Below are 21,781 nucleotides of genomic sequence, written 5' to 3' on the forward strand. Positions count from 1 at the left end.
GTGTCTGTCTATCTGTCTCTGTGTGTCTCTGTCTCCCTCTCCCTCTCCCTCTCTCTCTTTCTCTCTGCAGTACTTTGTAGATTCTGGATTTGTTGATCAGGGTCATGTGTCCAGCCCTAGCTGAAGCACGCATGTCAGTTCTATGATGTAGGGACAATTACTTCAGACTGTGGTGCAAAATGAGCATCTGAGAAGTTTGGTCTTCAAGTTCCAAGAGTTAACAAACAACACATCTGGAATTTAAACCCAAGTCCACCTAGCTGGAAAGCATGTGACTTGTCCCCCAAATGCTAAGTGCTTCCTGAGGAAGGGAGACTGGAAAGGTGACCAGGAAGCAGCAAACTGCTCAGCCTCACTGGTTGGGTCACTGACTGTCCTTGGAGGCTGAGGAGGACTCTTCCAACACAGAAGTGCTGCCCTGAGCAAAGCTGCAGGCTCCCCTTTGCCTGTTCCCCTCTCTTTTCCAAACCCACATCCCAGAATAAGACATTAATTGTGAAGATGAAAAGAGAGGCAGCCGCATGTCCTCTAGCAGGAAGCTTTATCTGAGGGATTTTTTCCTCACACATCATTAGCCTCCTCCAGCTCAGGCCCTGGGCCAGCATCCTCCAGCCCCACAGCAAACAGCATTTGGCAGAGCTGGCAGGCTGCCTCCTTCCCTCTCTCACCTGGAGCAAACGTCAATGTCCTTGGTTCCCAAGGGCCTCGGATGAGCAAGGTCCCAAGCCTGGCTCTCATCACAGTTCACATGGAGAACCACACCAGACACATTCCCTCCTCCATTTCTGCTTGACTCTCCCTCCCAGGGCCACAATTGACAGAAAAAAAAAAGTATTCTTTCATGAGCTAAGCACAGCTGAGAGGTGGTGCTTGCCCCAGACGGCTACGGCTTTCTCTGACAGCTCTCCTGGCCTTCCTTGCAAAGCTGCTGTGCATGTAGTGTGGCCAAGTGTGGCCTATGAACATCGGGAGAGCTGAGCTCACTCCAGGAGATACCCCAGTGTTCAGTCTTGTGCTGGGCTTAGAGCTGTGCACAATACCTACTGTCCAAGAAACCACAGTCTACCAAATAACTATGGTTCAAGAGATGAGAGAATTCCTCTTCTCTCTGTCAGCTCCAGGGGCTTCTGAGTATGGTGACACATGCCTGGCCCTCATAAGCTGAGAGATCTGGTGGATGCAGACAGGTGGATCCCTTCAACACTGTGGAGTACACTGGGTATTTACAGTAGCGTGACCACGCCTTCTTATGTGGGCACACATTCTCCTAGGCTAAGGCGTTTGAACCTCTAGACCTTGCCAGGGCCCTCCCCATTCTTCCTAGAGTGGAAGTAAGATGTTCCAGGTCACATTAGATCAGTCTGAGATCTAGGCGCCCTTCCTCCTGAATGTTGTTGGTCCTCGTAGGTACCCGTACAAAATGGAGACTGCCACCTTGCCTGTCGGTTCTCACATTCCTCCTTGTAGTATGCACGTCTGGGTGCCCTCCTCCACCCTCGCTGAGCTGTTGACAGCTAGCCAGACCAACTCCCTAGCCCAGGCATTCCCCAGCAACCGGGAAGACAGGAGAAGGATTCTGTCAGTAGGCCAGGCAACACAGGTGCCTGCCCACCCTCTGTCTCCCACTGCAGCCCAGGGATGCGTACGTGAATCAGGACAGTACAGTGTCATGCCTCTTGACCAAGTCCTTTGTTTCAACACTTGGGGGACCCTGTCCATGGCTATGAGCATTCAGACACCCATGGGTGCTTTAGCCGTTGTACACCTTCAGGAAGGCAAAGCCTGTGTCCACAGTCACAGGCCCTCTATGTGGCTCTTCTGTCTTTATTTGTCATGTAATATCTACAGCCTGATTTGAACATAAAAATTCATGACACGAGACAGTGGAACAATCACAACCCCTGTTAATGGGAAGGAAATTAGGGGTGTTGTTAAGTGGACTGAGATCACATAGCAGCTGGATACCGGAGTCTGAACAATAGATTGTGATCAGATCTAAAACTTTAGCCATAAAATTTACAACCTGAGGTAGTTCAGACAACAATGGTCACCGTAGGCTCATAACTTAAATGTTTAGTCACCAGCACCAGAGAGTAGAACTGTTTGGGTAGGATTCAAAGGATTAGGAAGTGTGGCCTTGTTGGAGGAGGTGTGTCACTGGAAATGGCCTGTGAGATTTCAAAAGACCATGACCAGGTCTAGTCTAGTCCAGTCTAGTCCAGTCCAGTCAGTCCAGTCCAGTCTAGTCTAGTCCAGTCCAGTCCAGTCTAGTCTAGTCTAGTCTGTTTGTCCCTCCAGCTCTCTCTCTGTCTCGCTCTTTCTGTCTTTTCTCTGTCTCTCTCTGTGTCTCTCTCTGTCTCTCTCTGTCTGTCTCTCTCTCTCTCCCTCCCTCCCTTTCTCCCTCCTTCCCTCTCTCTTACTCTACTGCTGCCTGCAGAGGAGAATACCAAACTCTCAGCTACTGTACCAGTGCCATGCCTGTCTGCTTCCCACCATATTAGTCAGGGACTAACCCTTTAAAACTATAAGCAACCCGTTCCGGCCCGAGAGGAACAGGCTCGTGGGCCAGTAACACCCAGAAATTAAAAGGTTTTTGGAATCCAGGAGGTCGCGGACTGCTGTTCCCGACTGTCATCATGCCACAGAATGAATATATTGAATTACACAGCAAACGATATGGATATTGTTTGGACTACCATGAGAAAAAGAGAAAGAAAGAAGGTTGGGAGGCCCATGAACACTCAAAAAAAGCAAAAGAAAATGATTGGCCTGAAAGCTAAGCTCTACCATAAACTGTGCCATGCAGAGAAAATACAAATGAAAAAGACTATTAAGATGCATGAAAAGAGAAACACCAAGCAGAAGGATGATAAGACTCCACAGGGAGCAGTCCCTGCCTATCTGCTGGACAGAGAGGGGCAGTCAAGAGCAAAAGTACTTTCCAACATGATTAAGCAGAAACGAAAAGAAAAGGCAGGAAAATGGGAGGTTCCTCTACCCAAAGTTCGTGCCCAAGGAGAAACAGAAGTATTGAAAGTTATTCGAACAGGAAAAAGAAAAAAGAAGACATGGAAGGGAATGGTTACTAAAGTCTGCTTTGTTGGTGATGGTTTTACAAGAAAACCACCTAAATATGAGAAGTGCATTAGGCTGATGGGTCTGCGTTTCAAAAAAGCCCATGTCACACACCCTGAGCTGAAAGCTACCTTTTGTCTGCCTATACTTGGTGTGAAAAAGACTCCATCATCCACACTGTACACAACACTGGGTGTGATCACCAAAGGCACAGTTACTGAAGTGAATGTGAACGAGTTGGGCCTTGTGACACAAGGAGACAAGGTGATTCGGGGAAAGTACGCCCAAGTTACCAACAATCCTGAAAACGATGGGTGCATAAATGCAGTCCTGCTGGTTTGACAGTGACGTCATACAAGTCATTCCACTCACTACCGAAGACTACACAGTCAGGAAAACACCGCCGCTGTGACCTTTTTGAACTACCAAGCAGCCTTATCAAGTGCAATTATGAAGTATTTATTAAATTGTAAAGGAAAATAAAACACTACCCAATTTAAAAAAAAAAAAAAAAAAAAAAAAACTATAAGCAAGGCACCAATCAAATGCTTTCCCTATAAGAGTTGCCATGGTCATAATGTCTCTTCACAGTAATGTAACGGTAAGTAAGACCCCACAAAGCTAAAGTATACATTATTTTACAGGTAAACATAAGTATGCAAGCATATTATAAGTTCATTGATAAAATGCAACCTGTAAAAAACATACCTCACATTTGTCTTCTGTCATTTTTATTTCAGTAAGGTAGCTACAAACAACTATGCATTCCATGGGGCTGTTGTCAGGGCCAAAGAAAACACCATCCCCACAAATTCTGGCACCCATTCTCCCTACCAAAGCAGCCATTTCCTTGTCACTGTTAAGGAGGTCAGAAGGCTATCTGTGGGGCCTATTACCCTACCAAAGCACACAGAGGCCTCCAGTTTCACTCACCCCACCCTTACCCTAAACTTTTCCAGCTCGGAGGCTTCCCTCCCTGCTTCTCATTCCTATATAACCCTGTTTCAGGCTCTTCAGTCTCTTATCTTCCTCTCCAGGCTTGCTCTCGACTGCTCTCCTGGGCAGCCACACCCTCTTCTCTGTCTCTCCTCATGGCCAAGTGCAATCTGGCCATGTCCAACCTACGACTTTCTCTTTCTTGCCTCATATCTACAATAAAACTTCCCCCAACCATACCTCAGAGGGGTCATCTCGGGGGCCAAACGTTCAGTTTATACACACAAGTGTGTGCTTCCTGGCACACTAAGGCTGCACAATTAAGAGCAGCTGTGCATTCCTTCACCTTTGCTCTCCGGCCACAAGTTGCTCACAATGACCCTGACAGACAGGCCACACACGTCCACTCCTCCTCAGCGTTCTCTCAACCCCCTTCTTTCAAATCAAACCTCAGAATTCATCTTCCGCACCCAGGCCAAACTGTCCCCTCCGAGAGACCTTCCCTCAGTAGCTTCTGAGTCTGATGATCTACACTGTGCTGTTTTACCTGGAGGTTCAGAAGTTGACTCCCAAATACCGGTGACTCCCAAATACTGTCCGGTTCCTCTGTTTCTCTCACCCGACTCTGCACACGCTGCACACTCGTGACCTGTGATGGCGTTTTAGATGAGCCTATGCAGGTTCTCTGTTCTGTGTTTGGTTTTAAAGCCACGATCCAGGTCGTCCTGTCTGGTTTAGAGCTCAGTCAGTTTGACACTCATACTCTCCGGACTAAACAGCCTTCTCTGCTGCCAACTCCCAGATCAGACAGACACAACTGCCATCTGGAGACCTGCAGATCTCTGCACCCAGATGTGGCATGGGACCAAGTTTTGGGCAACGAGAACATAGATAAGAATGACTTGTGCCTCTTAAGGGTTTCCTGATGGTTGAACATAGGAACGGGAGGAAAAAGAGATGAGAGTATATTATATGCTTATATGACAGTGACCCATGTTAAGTCCTGTGCGATAAAAAATTTTAAAGAAACTTTTAAAACTCCCACTATGGTCATTCTAAAGAAGCACCTTTGTACAGCCTTGCGACTTCAGGTATATTTCTTTTGTCCTGAGAACATGCTGTAGTTTTTCCTCAGGCTTCCTTCCACTACCACCAACTTGGTTTTTATTGGATCCCACTGGGTTCCCCTGCCAAAGGTGCATAGTTTGCTGCAGGTTGAGCCTGGAGCTTCACTTATGCTGGGAGAGGGTCCTGTCACTGTGCCAGCGTTATACTCCCAGCTTACCTATCAATTTTCTCTAAAAATATTCTAGAGTTTTATTTCCAGCCCATAATTTCATTGCTCTGTCTTTGAGTTCTTAATTTATTAATTTTCAATAAACTACACTTTGACTAATTACACTACACCGCTCCCTCAACCCAAGACCAACTCCAAATCAGAACTTATCCTTGGAGATGAAGACAACAGCCCAAGAGCTCATTTATAGTCGGGTAAACAGAACAGTTTTGTTTGTAAGTGAATTTCATTCCTTCCCAAATGTTTCCCCCTTGTCCAGTGCAGCCGAAAACCCTTGCTCCACCTCCCCAGACCCTCCACAACGCCAATCCCAATCCCAGATCTTTCACAGGTGATGCCTAAATTCCAATAGGAATCTGAAATGCTCTAAGAAAATAAAAGACTCTTTGTCTTTTTTGTCCTATAAAGGTGTCTTTGGACATTTCTAGTCTACTGGTTGGCTGAATAAATAGAAGTAAAAATCAAGACCAAATCACAGGAGAGGGCAGCCAGCTAGCCGTGGTGTAGCAGATGGTGCTAATGCCGAGAGGCAAGAGGATAGACAAAGATTTGGAAAGGGGTGCTCCCCTTTAAAGACTGAACGATCTACCTGCCTGTCTCTGTATCAATAGCATGTGGTTTTTATCATAATTGCTCTGTAATACAATTTGAGGTCAGGAATGGTGATTCCCCCAGAAGTTCTTTTATTGTTGAAAATAGTTTTCAATATCCTGAATTTTTTTGTTATTCCATATGAATTTGCTAATTGCTCTTTCTAACTCTGTAAAGAATTGAGTTGAAATTTTGGTGGGAATTGCATTGAATCTATAGCTTGCTTTTGGCAAGATGGCCAATTTTACTATGTTGATTCTTCTAATCCATGAGCATGGAAGATCTTTCCATCTTCTGAGATCTTCAATTTCCTTCTTCAGGGACTTGAAGTTCTTGTCCTACAGATACTTCACTTCCTCGGTTAGAGTCACACCAAGGTATTTTATATTGTTTATGACCATTTTGAAGGGTGTCATTTCCCTAATTTCTTTCTCAGTATGTTTATCCTTTGAGTAGAGAAAGGCTACTGGTTTGTTTGAGTTAGCTTTATATTCAGCCACTTTGCTGAAGTTGTTTAGCAGGTTTAGGAATTCGCTGGTGGAATTTTTGGGGTCACTTAAGTACACTATCATGTCATCTCATCTGTAAGCAGTAATATTTTGATGTTTTTCTTTCCAATTTGTATCCCTTTGACCTCTTTTTGCTGTCTAATTGCTCTGGCTAGGTAGAAGTACTATATTAAATAGGTAGGGAGAAAGTGGGCAGCCTTGTCTAGTTCCTGTGGGATTGCTTCAAATTTCTCTCCATTTAGTTTGATCTTGGCTACTGGTTTGCTGTATATTGCTTGTATATATGTTTAGGTGTGGGCCTTGAATTCCTGACTTTGAACATGAACTTGTGTTGAATTGTATCAAATGCTTTCTCAGCATCTAATAAGATGATCATGTGGTGTTTTTTTTTTTCCTTTGAGTTTGTTTATGTAGTGGATGACATTGATGGATGTCCATGTATTAAACCATCCCTGCATCCCAGGGATAAAGCCTACTTGATCATAGCGAATGATCGTTTTGATATGTTCTAGGATATGGTTTGCAAAAATCTTCAAAATTTTTACATCAATGTTCATAAGGGAGATTGGTCAGAAATTTTCTTTCTTTGTTGGGTCTTTGTGTGGTTTAGGAATAAGTAATTGTGGCTTCCTAGAAGGAATTGGGTAGTGTTCCTTCTGTTTCTATTTTGTGAAATAGTTTGGAGAGTATAGGTATTAGGTTTTCTATGAAGGTCTGATAGAATTCTGCACTAAATCCATCTGGTCCTGAGCTTTTTTTTTTTTTTTAGTTGGAAGACTTTTGATGACTGCTTTCATTTTTTTAGGGGTCATGGGACAGCTTAGATGGTTTATCTGGTCCTGATTTAACTTTGGACCTGGTATCTGTCTAGAAAAATTGTCCATTTCCTTCAGATTTTCCAGTATTCTTGAGTATAGACTTTTGTAGTAGGATCTGATGATTTTCTTAATTTCCTCAGTTTCTGTTGTTATATCTCCCTTTTCATTTCTGATTTTGTTAATTTGGATATTGTCCCTGTGCCCTCTGGTTAGCCTGGCTAAGGCTTTATCTATCTTGTTGATTTTTTCAAAGAACCAGTTCCCGGTTTTGTTGATTCTTTGTATAGTTCTTTTTGTTTCTACTTTGGTTGATATTGTGGATGCCAAGAAGTGCATGCTGACAGGTGCCTGGCATAGCTGTGTCCTGAGAGGCTCTGCCAGAGCCTGAGAAATAGAGTCAGTGCTCTCAACCAATCGCTGGACTGAGAATGGGGTCCCTGGTGGAGGAGTCAGAGGAATGACTGGAGGAGCTTGAGGGGGTTTGCAACCCCACAGCAGTGTCAACCAACCATGTCCTCCCACCCAAAGCTCCCAGGGACTGGACCACCAGCTGGGGAGTGCACATAAGTGGACCCATGGTTTCAGCAGCATGTGTAGCAGAGGATGGCCCTGTAGGGCATAGGCAGAAGGAGGGTCCTTGACCCTGTAGGGGCTCAGTATCCCAGTGTGGGGGAATACTGAGGTGGAGAAAATGGAGGGAGTGGGTGGGTGGGGGAGAACTCTTGTGGAGGTAGGGGGAGGGGGATCCAATAGGGGGATTCCGGGGGGGGGGGGTACTGGGAAAGGGGATAACATTTGAAATGTAAGTAGAGAAAATACTTAATAATTTTTTTTTAAGAAAGACTAAAAGAAAAGGAAGGTTACCTCGGCCAGCAAAATCAGACTTCAGCTTGCCCCTGCAGGCCCTAGACTAGAGGCCAAATGCCTGACTGGAGAGCAAGAGGCCCACGGTCAAGTCCAAGCACCTCAGCTCCCTGCCTTTGAACAAGTCACCAGACTGCCTTGAACTTTTGTTTCCTCGCCCACAGGATAGGTAATGACAGAGCGTGGCCCAGAGGGCATGAGGAAAGGCTGTCCTGCACATACAAGTACCTCACCTCAGCTCCCACCACTTCCTCAGTCTGACGCTACTCCTCAGGGTCAACCTCAACACATCAACATGCTGGTCCTCACGCATGACCCGCCGTCAGCTCCTTCTCACTCTCCAGTCAAAAGAGCAGCCCTGTTACCTGCTAACACTAGCTGAGCTGTCTCTTCCTCCAGAGAATGTTTCGAAACCTTTCTCCCCAGGCTGAGCACGCTCCAATCATAACATGAATGAATTAGCTTGTAATCATTTGTCAAGGGTGCCTCTGAGCAAGTTCTGGGTGGAAGAAAAGAATAGGGCTTATCTGTCTATACACCAAAACGAGGGCTGCACATAGCAGGCAGGAGGAACTCGAGACTTATTGAATGAATGAATGAATGAACAAAGTTGGGATCCTGAGAAGAGAGGAGCAGGATTGGTACAAAAAGTTTGTCTGTTAGTCACTATCTTCCAAGACCCTACTCATTATTCTTTGTGTGCGTGTATAGCATATTCTTTAAGTAGGTAGTCTTTTGTCAAGCAGATAATAGGTGCTCAATAAATATCGAAAGAACACATTATTGTTGGCTCTATTCTCTAAAAGAAGTTGTTTAAGCAGTATATCTGCAAGATAAGCCCTTAGCAATACCAATACTGAGCTTCAGTTACACGTTTCCCAACACTGAAGGCAGCAGTCCCAGGCCATGCTAATCAGTGGGTGTCTCCAACACTGCTTTTAACCGGACAGTGATCATAAGTGGGTATCACAGCTTTAATGAGTAAAGGGGAGATAAAGAGAAACCAAGCATGATCCAAAATGAGTCTCACCAAAAAGAGAAATGGACTTACATAGGCCTGATAGAAAAGCCACACTACATGCACCTCATGGCCTCAGAAAGTCGTTATTTGTCTTGGAGGAATTGCGGGAAGAAACTGTTCAGTGAGGCTCCCCACGGACAAAACTAAGCATTTCCCAGACCCAAAGGAGTGGGGGATACTGTCAGTGAGACACCTGTGGGAGGATGTAGAGGAAGAGGTGAAGATTTACCCCCACTCTGAACTGCACCCCAACAGCAGCAGGACTGTGGGCAAGCCTCCGGCCCTCCCTGAACCTCAATTTTCTTCTCACCTGCAAAAGGGAGCTACTAATGTCAAGATCCCAGCTTGCTGTCCAGAATGGGTGAAAACACACACACACACACACACACACACACACACAGTTCCTCATAATGAGAGCCAAGAACACAGAAAAACCTGTATCATGTTTCCCTCATCAACCTAAACGAAGGCTAATACAAAAATGGCATGGTGGGTACCCGGAGGGCCAATCAAGCAGAGGGTTGATGGCTACAAAAGTTAAAAAGCCGGGTGAGGGGCTGGGTCTATAGCCTGGCTGGTAGGGGACCTGCCTTGCATCCATGTAGCCCCAGCCCTGCAATGAAAGAAGAACAAAGAAGTAGGAGGCACATCAGAAACACTGTGCTGTAGGAAACTCTACAAACCGGGGAGACAGAAGCAGGCCATAAGGAAAAGAGTTCCATGGACATCCTCCTGGGACACATCTTTCTCTCCCAGTTGCCAGGTTTCCTGGTCATCTAAAGCATATATGATATATTTATTCATATGAACATAATTTATGAATATCAGGTCAGGCCAAGCTGAAGTCAACAACAGAACTGTGGAGAGCTGCCAAGATCCAGGGAAAACTACAGTCAGGCCTCCTTGAAGGTTTCCCTGCTGTTCCACGTTCGCTGAATATATGGAAACAGGCCTTTCTGTCCTCCACTGGCCCCACATCCTCAGTCCTGTATCTTGTGCTTCTTCCTATAGACACTTCTCAGAGTCCTCTGTTTCCATCCGTTCTGGAGACTCCCTGACAAGCAGTTCTCTGCCTCTCAGCATAGCTTCCTGGGTACTTCTGTTTTCTCCAGCCCACCCTCCCTCAGAGCGGTTCTCATTTCCACCACAGTCACTCAGTGCGACTCTCCCTGAGAGAGGCCTCTTGGTTTGACTTCCTACCGGAGAGAAAGCTCGGAAGAGAAAGCCCCAATTCCCAATTCCGACAGGCAGTGGTAGCACACATCTTTAATCCCAGCACGAGAAGCTGAGGCCAGCAGTTATCTGAGTTTGAGGCCAGCCTGGTCTATACAATGAGTTCCAGGACAGCCAGGGATTCACAGAGAAATGCTATCTCAAAACAAAAACAGAGAAAGAAAGCTCCCTTTTCCACATCTATTTTCTTACCAATGTGTCGGAAGCCCCCATCTTCAATAGCCCACCTCTGTGGGTGGGACCTAGGGAAGCACAGCCCAAAGGCAAGATGGAGTAGAAAACCTCCTCCTCCTCCCTCCTCCTCCCGAGCCTTTTCTCACTTCCCTCCTCCTCTCTCACCCCAGCCTCTCCTCTCCTCTGGTCTCCTGCCCAAGCCTGACCCTGAGAATAGAAACAGCCTTGGAAGGCTCCATGGGATGGGGGAGAAGCTGATGACGTCACTCTGTGTTTTCACTTGCAGCTGAGGGCACACAACCAGGCCAGGATAGTTCCAAAAATATCTTGTCGTCCAGATACAGTCTCTCGGTGGCGTGCTGGGCAGTCACCCAGTCCAGTGTTCCGGGCCTGGTCCTCAGTGACTCTGTTCTCATACACTTGCCACCCTCCCCAGAACTGGCTTCCTGTGGCCAACTTCCGTATATGCAGTGTGAATACTCAGAATACAGTTTATGAAAACAGACAAATGTATCTTGCAAGCAAAGATCAGTTAAATAAATGCACTCCGAAAAATAGACTGCGTTGTAGCTGTGAGAAAAAAAAAATAGTAGGCGCACAATGCTGAGGAGACTTCCATTTCATACAGCAAACTAAAAAGACCCATTTGTAAAGTGGCAGACATGATGTAATCCATAAACTGAGTTTGTAAAGTACTTTTGGGGCAGGCAGGGTGGCACATTCCTTTGATCCCAGAACTGGGGAGCCAGGTGGATCTTTGTGAGTTCAAGGCCAGCTTGAGTAGAAGGACCATTAGGACCACCGGTCGGTAAGATCCCGTTTCAAGAAACAAACACACAAACAAACTGTGTAGGAGCAGGGCAGCTTGGCAGAGGGGGCTGAAAGGGTCTTTCTCCATCTGTAAAAGGGAATCACTTTGGAGAAGTGGAAGGAAGGGCTGGGCACATGGCTTAGTGCTCACTTGCCTAGGATGCCCGTAACCCAGGGTTTAATCTCCAGGGCTACGGGCAAACAAACAAATGGACTGTGGGAGGAGGTCATATAGGAAGAAGGTTAATTTCTTATTATCTGAATGCTATAAAGGAAGTCCCTGTATTATTCTTGTGAGGAAGCCTCTTAGACTTGCATACAACTTTTATTTGGTATCAGAGCCAGAAGGGAGATAGGAAAGAAGCAACAGTTGAGTTCCTGGCATGGTGTACCAGGGCGGCATGCCTCTTGCCCTAAGCTGTACTTGTTCGTGGCCAGGGACCACACGTCACCGGCTAGACTTAGGAATGCCGGGAGTCCCAGTAAACTGGGGCTTTAATTTGATCACCTTATCTGACTCTGTCTTCTTTCTTGGGTTCAACAGCAGAAGAGACCAAGACATATCAACATCAGAGATCAACAGGGACATTCACCCCTTCTAATAAAAGGGAACTTCAGAAGAACATGTGGCCTGACAGATGAATGGCAGAACCAGGGCTTTCTTTGCCCCCTCTATAAAGCAGAGCCCGGGGAAGAAAGAGCTACAGGCAGCCTGCGGAGGTTACCTAAACATCTGAGCTACCTTTGGCACGTCATAGAATAAGTACAGGGTGGTGAGCGTGGGCCCTCAGCCTAAGGGCCCTCCCTCAATCCGTGTGGAAGCTCTGCCTCCCGGGAGGGAGAGCTTGGCGCCAGTATGGTTTAGGCCTAGCTAGCACTGGCCACCCGAATTCCCTTAATCAGTAGTCACCAGCCTCCTGTCCATGGGCTGTAATAAATAAATAAATAAACAAATAAATCCGCTTCTCCTGCCAAACGCAGGCGATTGGTAAGAGGTGGCTCTTGCTCAAATCAGGTCTCCTGACTCTAAGTGCAGGGTTCCTTACACTCTCTTTGTCACTTTGGGACATGGCATGACCTCCATATTTGACCAGTAAAGCTGAAAATGTTCCCAGGATTTCCGGGCCCTCCCTCTTTGGCCCGCTCCTCACGGACTTGAAGGGTTCCAAAATAGCAAGGGAAGAGACAGGCCCCGAGCCAACACAACCCAGTGTCTTCAATATGCATCATCGGGCTGAGTGAAATATTTATGGGCTAGGCCGATAAGATGTCTGGGGCATACTTTAGAGTTAGCATGGGGTTGGGGCAGGGCTACAGGTCAGCCATGCCCTTTCATAAGGAGTGGACGGGAGCTACACAACTCACTGCGCGCTTTTGATAGGCATTTGAAGTTTTTTTCATAATAAACAAAATGAAACTGCCTTGTGCAAGCGACTATTTCTCTTGACTTGCCATGTACATTTTAATTAGCCATCCTCAGGGGCAAAAAGCCACACGAAGCAAACCGCGGAGGCCACAAATTCTGAAAGCTTGTTGGGGGTGGGGGAGGGGGGATTAATGATGGCTGAGGACTTAACCAGGCACTGGCCTTCTATATTCAATATCATCTTACAGCTGCCCTGAGGAATTAGGCCCACTGGCCCTCTTCCTCGGTGAACACTAATTGACGCTAAGTACTGATGAAGCCCGCTCCTTTTAACATCACTTTAGCCATTTCGTGTTCAGTCTCCATTTCGCTCAAAAGGTGAAATTAAGTTCAGGGTCTCAGACTCCACTTCCCAGAAGTAAGTCTCCAGAGCTGACCTTGAAGAACACTACAAATTACCCAAAAGGCTATGGTGGAATCACGTGTGCTCTGTTAGCTCAGTTTACTGGAGCTCCCCAGTTCACAGCCTGGACCTCCAATCAGCTCAAAGGATAACTGCGAACACTTTATCTAATTAGCAAAAAATGGTGAGCCTCTTCACCACTTGCCTTTAAACTTCTGAACCTGATTATCCTATAAAAAGCCCGCCCTGGGGACAGACTGGTACCACAGCTGGGCTCCTGAGTCCTTTGTGGTTCTGAAGTTCAGTCCTGGGTGTGTGGTTAATAAGCTACACTTGCTGAGCTGAGATCCGTGTTGCTGTGGTTTGCGTGACAAGCTGGAACCCCAACAAGGGCAGCAAGTACCCCAACCATGCCTGCACAGGCAGTGAGTGGCAAGCAAGAATTCAGACCCTCGATTGCTTGCGTTCTAAGTTTCTAATGCTCTCTCACTTGAAGACTTCATATGTAATTAGACCAAATCTTCTAAGTTTCCTCAACAGTCAACATAACCCAATAGTTCGACATCGGGCTCTACCTTGTAGAAATTCAAGAAAGTAAATAAATCATACTGTCAAATGAAACAGGTGTGAATGACCTCCCAGAGTGGCCTCCACAGACGTTTCCACTGTTCCAGGCATGAGGGCTTGTCTCCTGTGTGATCAATAGCGTCTGGCATTTCTCTATCACCCTGGTTCCCTCCTTTAGACTACAAGGCTTCTGCTCAATGTGTCAAGTGAATTAACAAACGGCCCTGGGGTTGCTCACTGAACATTTACAGAAACTTTACTATGGAGTTTTCAGGGGCCATGAAAGCAAGACCATAGCTCAAAGACCCTGTCCTGGGTCCTTCTCCCTCTACTGTAGTTATTAGTACCTCTGGATTTCTCAGAGAAAAACTGTGGCTAACATTTGAAGGTTTGGGGCAGAGATAAGATAGGAGAGAGGCTAGGGCTCCACCCCTCACGTGCCCTCACAGAAACAAGCACTGAAGGTGTCAGATGCCGAGGGAACAGGCCAAAAGCGCTAGGCAGCTGATGTGGTCATCATCAGAACTTTATTGTAAAGTGTGAAATAGGAAAACTGTAACTATACATACAATGATTCTCAATTACTTTGAAAAGAAAAAACTATAGAGATAAATATATATTTATATATTAAAATGTATGTATTTATATATTATAGAATTATATGTTTTTACATATTTATATATTATCTATGAGAAATTATTATATTTATATAATTAATGCTACAATATAATATATAATGTATATATTATATAATATATAATATTTAGTGTTGCAAGTGAGCCTATACCAGCACAGCCATGGAATACAAAGTTTGAGAATGCATGCAGACAAGCAGTTATGTATATTTAATATTACATATATTATATATTATCATATTTTATATATTTACATTTTATCATATTACATATTTATAGATTGTGTGTTATATTATATAGTATATTATTAAATATTATATATTTTATATTATATATTATTATATATTATTTTGAAAACAAAAAGCCATCAAGATAAATATAATAATATTTTTTAAACAAAATCTAGAAACCAGACTACGAGATAATGCATGGTTGTTTGGGATAGTGGAATTTTTATATTTGTTTCTCAATCCTTTTTTGTATCGTGGATATGCTCTGCAATGGGAATGTTCTCGTTCTTATAACCGGAAAACTTTGATTATGAAATCTGACATGACGTTTTTGGTAATCACTTAGAAAAATCATCTCTAGTATGTTGATACAGAATAATAGCATTTCATCCTTTGTTAGTGTTGCAAGCAAACCTATAGAAGCACGGCTATGGAGTCAGAGTACTATCGTGAGGTTAGAGAATGTATGCAGACAAGCAAGAAAAAAAAATATGTTCCCCTTATCAAATTCTTCTCATTCAGAAATGCCACACACTGATGCAAGGTGTGAGCCCTGAACTGCAGCGCATGCCCTCCTCAGACTCCAAGGCCCAGCAGCATCTAGTTCCCAGGAGAGCCAGGGCAGACTGGCAGGTTCACTGGGAAAAAAAAAAAAAAACAGAAAGAAAAAATGGAGCCCAAGAAGTTAGAGCTAAGTGGGGTCTCTGTCTTCTGTCCTTTGCTTTGCAAATATTTGCAAAGCAGCTCCCCCTCCCATTTCAGACGGAAATGAACCTCTGGGCAAGCCAGTGAGAAGCGATTCTTCATCCTAACTGCAATACTCCACGCCTTACCTGCTCTCAGCACCCATTCCTCTGCTTGAAAGCCAAACCTATTTAAATCCTTTAGGATTTAAGGGTGGTGTTATAGCAACCTAACTTTGACTTTACTCTGGGGTACCAACAACTTGTTTGATGCAACACCTTCCCTTTGACGCAGAAAGGGACATTAAAAGCAGGTTGGCGGTGTGTTCTGTGTATTAGGGGGCAGGTAGTTTCTCTTCTTAGGTCCTTAAATTTTCCCTCCTGAAAACAAAAGGAGCCTCAACTTCATTACCATCCTGAGGAGACAACCTCACCTGGCTGGGAGCAGACATTCCAGAAACAATCCCTGTCCACAGAGATTAGTTGGCTGTTTAGAATTACAGTACTTTGGAGACTGGAAGTTTGCAGGTCCAGAGGCTAATTACTTTATCCTGAGCTAAATTCTGGTCCTTCAAAGCAGCCATTTCTTGGACCACCCCCCAGTTCCATCACCACTCCCTCACCCCAGTCCATTTGTTGCCCAGCCCCTGTCCCTACCCCTACCCTGAATCCCTGTTGAAAATAACATCTTTTGAGAACATATCAAAAGCCTTTTAAAATCTAGTAACTTAGCAGGAAACTAACTTCTACCAGTCTAAAAGCTAAGAATGCCACCAGATAGAATCTTGGCCCTGTAGAAAAGCTTCCCAAATTTTTATGAACCTGCCTCTCTGATGAACCAGCCAATGTATTTTACATTTTCCTTAATTAGCGAGTTTCTCTGCCCGGTAAAAGTAAACACTCCAAGAAGCTGCTTCCACGTTGTGACATAGAAATTGTGGTAACCTAAATCTGTGTTCCCAGGCCATGGTCACTCAGAGTGGCTCCAGAATACACTCTCTCCTGTAAATTGAGAGCTGTGGGTTTTTTACGTTGACATTACAAAGTTAAACAGCCTGGAAATGAAGGGGAAAGTAAACACACCTAGGAGGAAGTAAACACCTAGGCGGTGAAGGGATGGAGCCGCGGACCACAGCCAGCTAGCTAGCTTTGGAGAAACTGACCTCAATGTTCTCTGCTAAACACAAAAAGCACAGTTGCTTCCACGGGACTCATAAATAATAGATAAATTAATGAAATAAAACTAATGAAAACAAGGCTTCGTTCTCTAGTGAGGGGCTCAGGAGCAGCCTGTTACAAGAGACACTTTCCTCCCAATGGGGCTGATGTCAACAGCCCCTGCTTCTGCCCGAACAAAGACTTCTTAGCGCCGGCAAAACATCTAAGCCTCCACAGTTGGCCCTAGTTCAGTTTGAGAAACAAGGGGGCAGCCAGGAGAACAGAGCAAAGTTAAGAAGCAGGACAGGCTGGGAAGTGGGGAAACGCTAACTCTCTCTTCTCTGCTAAACAGAGAACTCTTGAAAGGCTATCGTGGAGGGGTGCAGTTTCCAATTTGAATTATTTTCTTTGTTTCGCTCCGCTCTGCCCGAGGCTACTGCCTTTTAAGCCAACCACAGAATCCTCTGGACGCAGGCCGAGCAGTTAGTTGGAAGACCCACACTCGAGGCGCTGAACTCTCAGACCTCAGTTTCCTGCCTGTAAAATAAAAGGTTCCACAGCTGCTGCCTGGACCTTTTCAATAACAATGGTACACGGTTGGAGGCTGTCCAGTTCTCTCAGAGACAGGCTTGTCTCCACAGGGACTACTCAAGGTGAGGCAGCAGAGAGGTAAGATGCTGTCACTCCTGCACAAGTCGCCTAGGATCCGTTCACCGCCCCCTTCCTGTCCCCAACTCATCCTCAGGGCTGACAAGCCCAGACCTCTCTACGCTAAAAATCCGGCAGCGTGAGCAGAATGAAAGTAAAGGGGAAGACGCAGCAAACAGCGGACTTACCTCGGCGAGCCTCCTATAAGCCCCCCGTCTAGATAAGGGTCCCTGGGTGGCCTTATGTGAAGAGGAGTCAGTGACACCAGGAGTGTCTAGGCACAGGGAGCTCCCAGGCGAAGAGCAAGCGAAACCCAAGACCTCACTGGCGGATTTAGTTAAAATGAACTATTCTTTCAGCAGGCTTGGGAGGCGCTCGAGATTCCCCAACAGAGGCAGTCGCCAGAGCACGGGGACAATGGTGTGTCGTGCAGGGTCTATTTTAGAAGGGTACCTACAGACCCTTAGTTCTACCCACGACTCTTAAGAAAACCTCGGGGGAGAGATGAGGGCTTGTCCCTTTCACCTCAAACCCGTGCCAAAGGGTGAAGCGTATTTGGGGTTGGGGGCTTTTGTGGGTTCTTTCTTGTTTTTGGTTTTTTTTTTTTTTTTTTTTTTTTTCTGTTTCCTTTTTTAAAAATCTACATGTTTAGTCCGACCCTTCACAGGGCACTGATGCGAAACGTCTCTTGCCACCCTCCAAGCGCTAACAATAATCTGCCCAAAGGAGGTTCAGCAGGGATGGCTGCGCCCCAAACCTCCAGCGGGGCCACACGTGCGTTTGTTGTGATGCCTGCGCTCCCTCTCCTTCCACCAGGCTTAGCTTCCGGATCTGTTACCCCAGTAAGCAAGATCTAAGGGAACCCTCACTCCACAAGGCAACAACCCCTTACACAATGCAGACGCCGCGGTGTAGGTTCCTGCGGGCCCCGCACACGTGGGTTTGTTATGGGTGTGCAGGCTGGCGTGCCGGGGGGAGGCCAAGGTGGTCCCTCCCCTGGACCGGCGACAGACATCCCCAGCCTGGGGCGGCGGCTCCTAGTGCCTCTCAGCTCACCCCTGCACTCCTCCCGGCCCGTGCCGCCCGCCTCACCCCTACTCACTTGCAGCGCTCTCAGCCTGGAAGACGGCGGCTGAGCCCACCGAGCGCTCGCGAGGCGCGCAGCCCGATTCCCTTTGTTAGGGTCTGGCAGTGCCAGGGCGGCTCCCCAGCCCAGCCTGGTGCTCAGCTCCACGCCCCCAGGTGCCTCCCGACCTCTCCGGGCCGAAGGAGAAGAGCCCGGTGCTCAAGCTCCGAGTGAGTCCCCTTGAGAAGGGATCTTCTGGGGAGCAGAGGGAGACCCGCAGATGTGGGTGCAGAGGACCGGGAAGGAGGGAAGAAATGCACTGCAGACCGGCGGGAGGAAGCGCGGTCTCCGTTATGCAAATAGAGTCGTTAAAACTAGGAGAGTGCTCTATCACACCGGTCCCAAACCATCCTGGCCCTCTGGAGGTCGCTAGCGAGCAGGCTCAAGGTTAAAGGTGCCTACTTAGGGCTCCCTGTAATGCAGGGAGACTGTCCACAAAGAGCAAGCCTGGGGGCGGAGCAATGCGGCAGGCAAGGAAGCCCAAAAGCGGCCTCCAGCCCCACCCCCTGGTGTCCCGATGGATTGGATTCAATGTTGTCTGGCGGAAAAAAACGCTCGTACCAAAGTGCTTGTCCTGGCTCTACACAGGATGAGTGAAAACTCAAAAGTTCATGTAGAACACACACATCTTAGACTGTAATATTTAGAGTTTAAAAAAAAAAAAAAACAACATCAAGTGTGGACTGTACAAAGCACTGTCAAACTTTTTTTTTTGAGATGTTCTGGACCCCCGCGACATGGAACTTCTGCAGCAGGTACGCAGGCAGACAGGCCCCGGCTACAAAAGTAAAGACAGGTCACCGGTCACCTTCCTTCCACTGGGCTTAGGACAAGGCTACTGGAGCAGTCAGGAGGAAACAATCGTGCTAAAGGAGTAACCTGGCAGCCTGGTCATATCTGATTACCCACTGGCCACTTCTGAAAGGCTGAAAACCTTGCAGTTCTCTGTAAGAGAACTGGAAAGAGGCATCTCGCCACCCCTTCAGTTCTTCATATCCCTGAGAAGAGATTCGACTACCCCATGCAGTAATCACGTCCCAAATGTCTGCCGCGTATCCACCTCTGCGCTGGGATCAAATAGAGATCCGAGAACACAGAAAATTGCTGGTCTGGATTTTCTGTGTAGAAAAAAATGGCCTCGGCAGTTAAAGTGCTTGAAGCTGAGACCAGAGCTTTAAGTCCAGGTAGCCGCTTCCCACCAACAACCTGGGAAGGGAAAAGTTGCATCGTTCTCCCCAGCACCCTTCTTTCAGACTGCCTTTCCTCCATCCTGTGATTCCAGGGCCCTCTGCTTGCTGCTTGCCCTCCCACAGCTACTCTGGAGGCAGAGACCTGAATCAGAAAGTGCTAGACAGAGAATTCAGTTCTGTGGCCAAGAAGCTATTTGTTCTTGGGTGAGTTCCACGGTCTTTCTGGGCCATTCTTTCCTCTTCTGCAACATGGAGAACTTAAGGACAGTGCTAATGATCATGTTTACACGAAATGATTTGTGTGGAGCAAGGAACGTAGAGTCTAGCCTACTGAGTATGCGCCTAATAGTGCACTCTGCTGTAAGTGAACGGAAGCAAACTCGGTGACTGTCTGAAAGGGTGCTAACTGAAGGTCGAAGGTTTTGTTCCAGTACACTGAGAGGCTCTAAAACGAGTTTAATGCGTGGTGCGTGGTGTGTACTTGTGATTTATGTAGATTCTTCTGACGCCATTTTTGAAGCTGGAGCAGGAACAAGGAGTTTGCGTGAGAATCTCAGATGGGCTTTGAAGCTGTGCAGATGGCGTAAGCACCTGAACCGTGACCGACACAGGAAGCGGAGCCATCTAAGCATCTAAACAAGAACCACCAAAGGCACAGCGTGCTTGTTACAGCGTTGCTTATGCTACAACAAGGTGTTAAGCCCACTTGCAGATATAGAAATTAAGTCACCCAGGCCCTTGAGAAGTCTCGGATCCCTCAGATTCATTGAAAGCTTCAATCCTTCCTTTCAACCTCCCTCTTGTTTCAACTCAATTTAGGAACTAAGAACCAAACAATAGGAAAGAGACTTTTTTAAAATGAGGTACAACCCCCCCCCCCCCAGTCTTCAGTTTTGTATGCTAGAACTCCAACCAGTCAATGGAGGGAAAGGGAAGGGGCTCACCCTGGGTTTTGAACTTGCCACATTGATAATACCCACACACCATGGCAAACCTAAGAAGAAGCCCTGGGGGATCTGGGACAGATGAATAAACACGTAGAAATATTCCCAGAAAAATTGCAAGGGGCATCATTATCTGGTAGCTTTCCAAGATGGCTCTTTCATCAGTAGGGACTTCTGACCTACAACGGTAGACAAAATGTCGAATTGTAACGCAGAGCTAGATTGACAGGGTATAGGAATGTAGTTTGTCATGCTGGTTGGGGATTATAGAGCTGGTGGCTACAGGAATGTAGTTCGTCATGCTGGTCAGAGACTACAGAGCTTCAGGCTATAGCAATGTAGTTCATGCTGGCTGCTTTCCTCAGAAGCCCACATTCTGTAACGTCTGCTCCCAACCATCTGAAAGCCCCCTCTATTCCTATACTGAGATCTCAAGCCACACTCAACTGCCAGCATTAGGAGATGAGGTCTTGGAGAGGAGAAGAGTCATGAGGGCAGAGCCATCTTGAGTGAGCCCACTTACCAAGGAGTCACTGGCATGTCCTTCTACCACGTTAAGATGAAGCCAAAAGGCACCAGCTACAGAAAAGATACCTGTCCTCACCAATTGCCAAAGCTGTTGTCACCTAGACCTTGGACCCAGTAGACTTGAGAGTGATGAAGAATACCTTTCAAGTGCTTTAAATCACCTAATTTGTGGTGTTATTGCTGCTGCACTCTTAATAGAGAAGACAGTCCCTCAGTATCGGTCTTGCCCTGCGCAGTGAGCCCTTCAGGCCATTTGCTGGTGAATGTAAATCAGGTCTTGCTTTGTAATTGTTACAACATGCCACTTGCAAACAGTATTTCTGAGGCATTTCTTGACAAGTACCCTGGCAGCAAAGGATATGGGCAGCAATTAGAAGTTTCCTCCCTAATCATTTTCTCCAAGCCCCCTTCAGATGTTCACAAAGACCTGGAAGTGGTTCTCGCTCATAAAAGTGGTCTTTACTGGGTCCCTGAAGCACACATTGGTCAATATGAGGCTAGGCTCTGCAATCCATCAAACTGTGGTCTACCTGGGCTGCCCACATTGTTCCTCAGTGTGGCCAAGCTTCAGGGTGAGGCTCATATACACAGGGAATTACAAGGAGCCCAAGCCCCCCCCCCCAAAAAAAACAGAACAAAAAAGCAGTGTCTCTGAGCACCCAAGAGGGCTTCTGTCACTTGCTGAGTGGCATAGATGAGCCCAGTGGACTATCAGGGACTAAGGGGAAGATGACAAAGTCTTTTGCAAGGTCAGTAGCCACAGACAAGGAAGGAGCCAGCTGCATACATAGCCCATAATACAGCAAGCAGTGACCCACCAACTCCAAAACAGAAATCTAGATACCGTATCATCTCCTGGCATAGTTAGGCTAGACATACTATGTGGGTATATTGGCTACACTTCACCCATTAATTCCAAAGTCCACTCTGGGTCCTTAGGAAGAACAAGAGAAACACCTGCACCTTCATTATTAA

General features: G+C 46.5%; 1 protein-coding gene and 1 pseudogene across 2 annotated transcripts in view; one reads left to right on the plus strand and one right to left on the minus strand.

Moving 5' to 3' along the window:
- The window catches only part of ST6GAL1 (ST6 beta-galactoside alpha-2,6-sialyltransferase 1), a 128,735-nt gene extending 110,409 nt beyond the window's left edge, over positions 1-18,326 (minus strand). The window contains exon 1 of the mRNA XM_080919090.1: positions 18,121-18,326. The gene's annotated coding sequence lies outside the window, so the exon portion shown is untranslated. The remainder of the gene's footprint in view (positions 1-18,120) is intronic.
- Positions 2,637-3,417, plus strand: LOC308422962 (ribosome biogenesis protein NSA2 homolog; annotated as a pseudogene). The gene has a single exon. The product of its transcript is annotated as a ribosome biogenesis protein NSA2 homolog (transcript).
- Positions 18,327-21,781: the final 3,455 nt, after the last annotated feature.

The sequence above is a fragment of the Micromys minutus genome (assembly GCF_963924665.1).
Source record: "Micromys minutus genome assembly, chromosome: 7".
Lineage (NCBI taxonomy): Eukaryota > Metazoa > Chordata > Mammalia > Rodentia > Muridae > Micromys > Micromys minutus.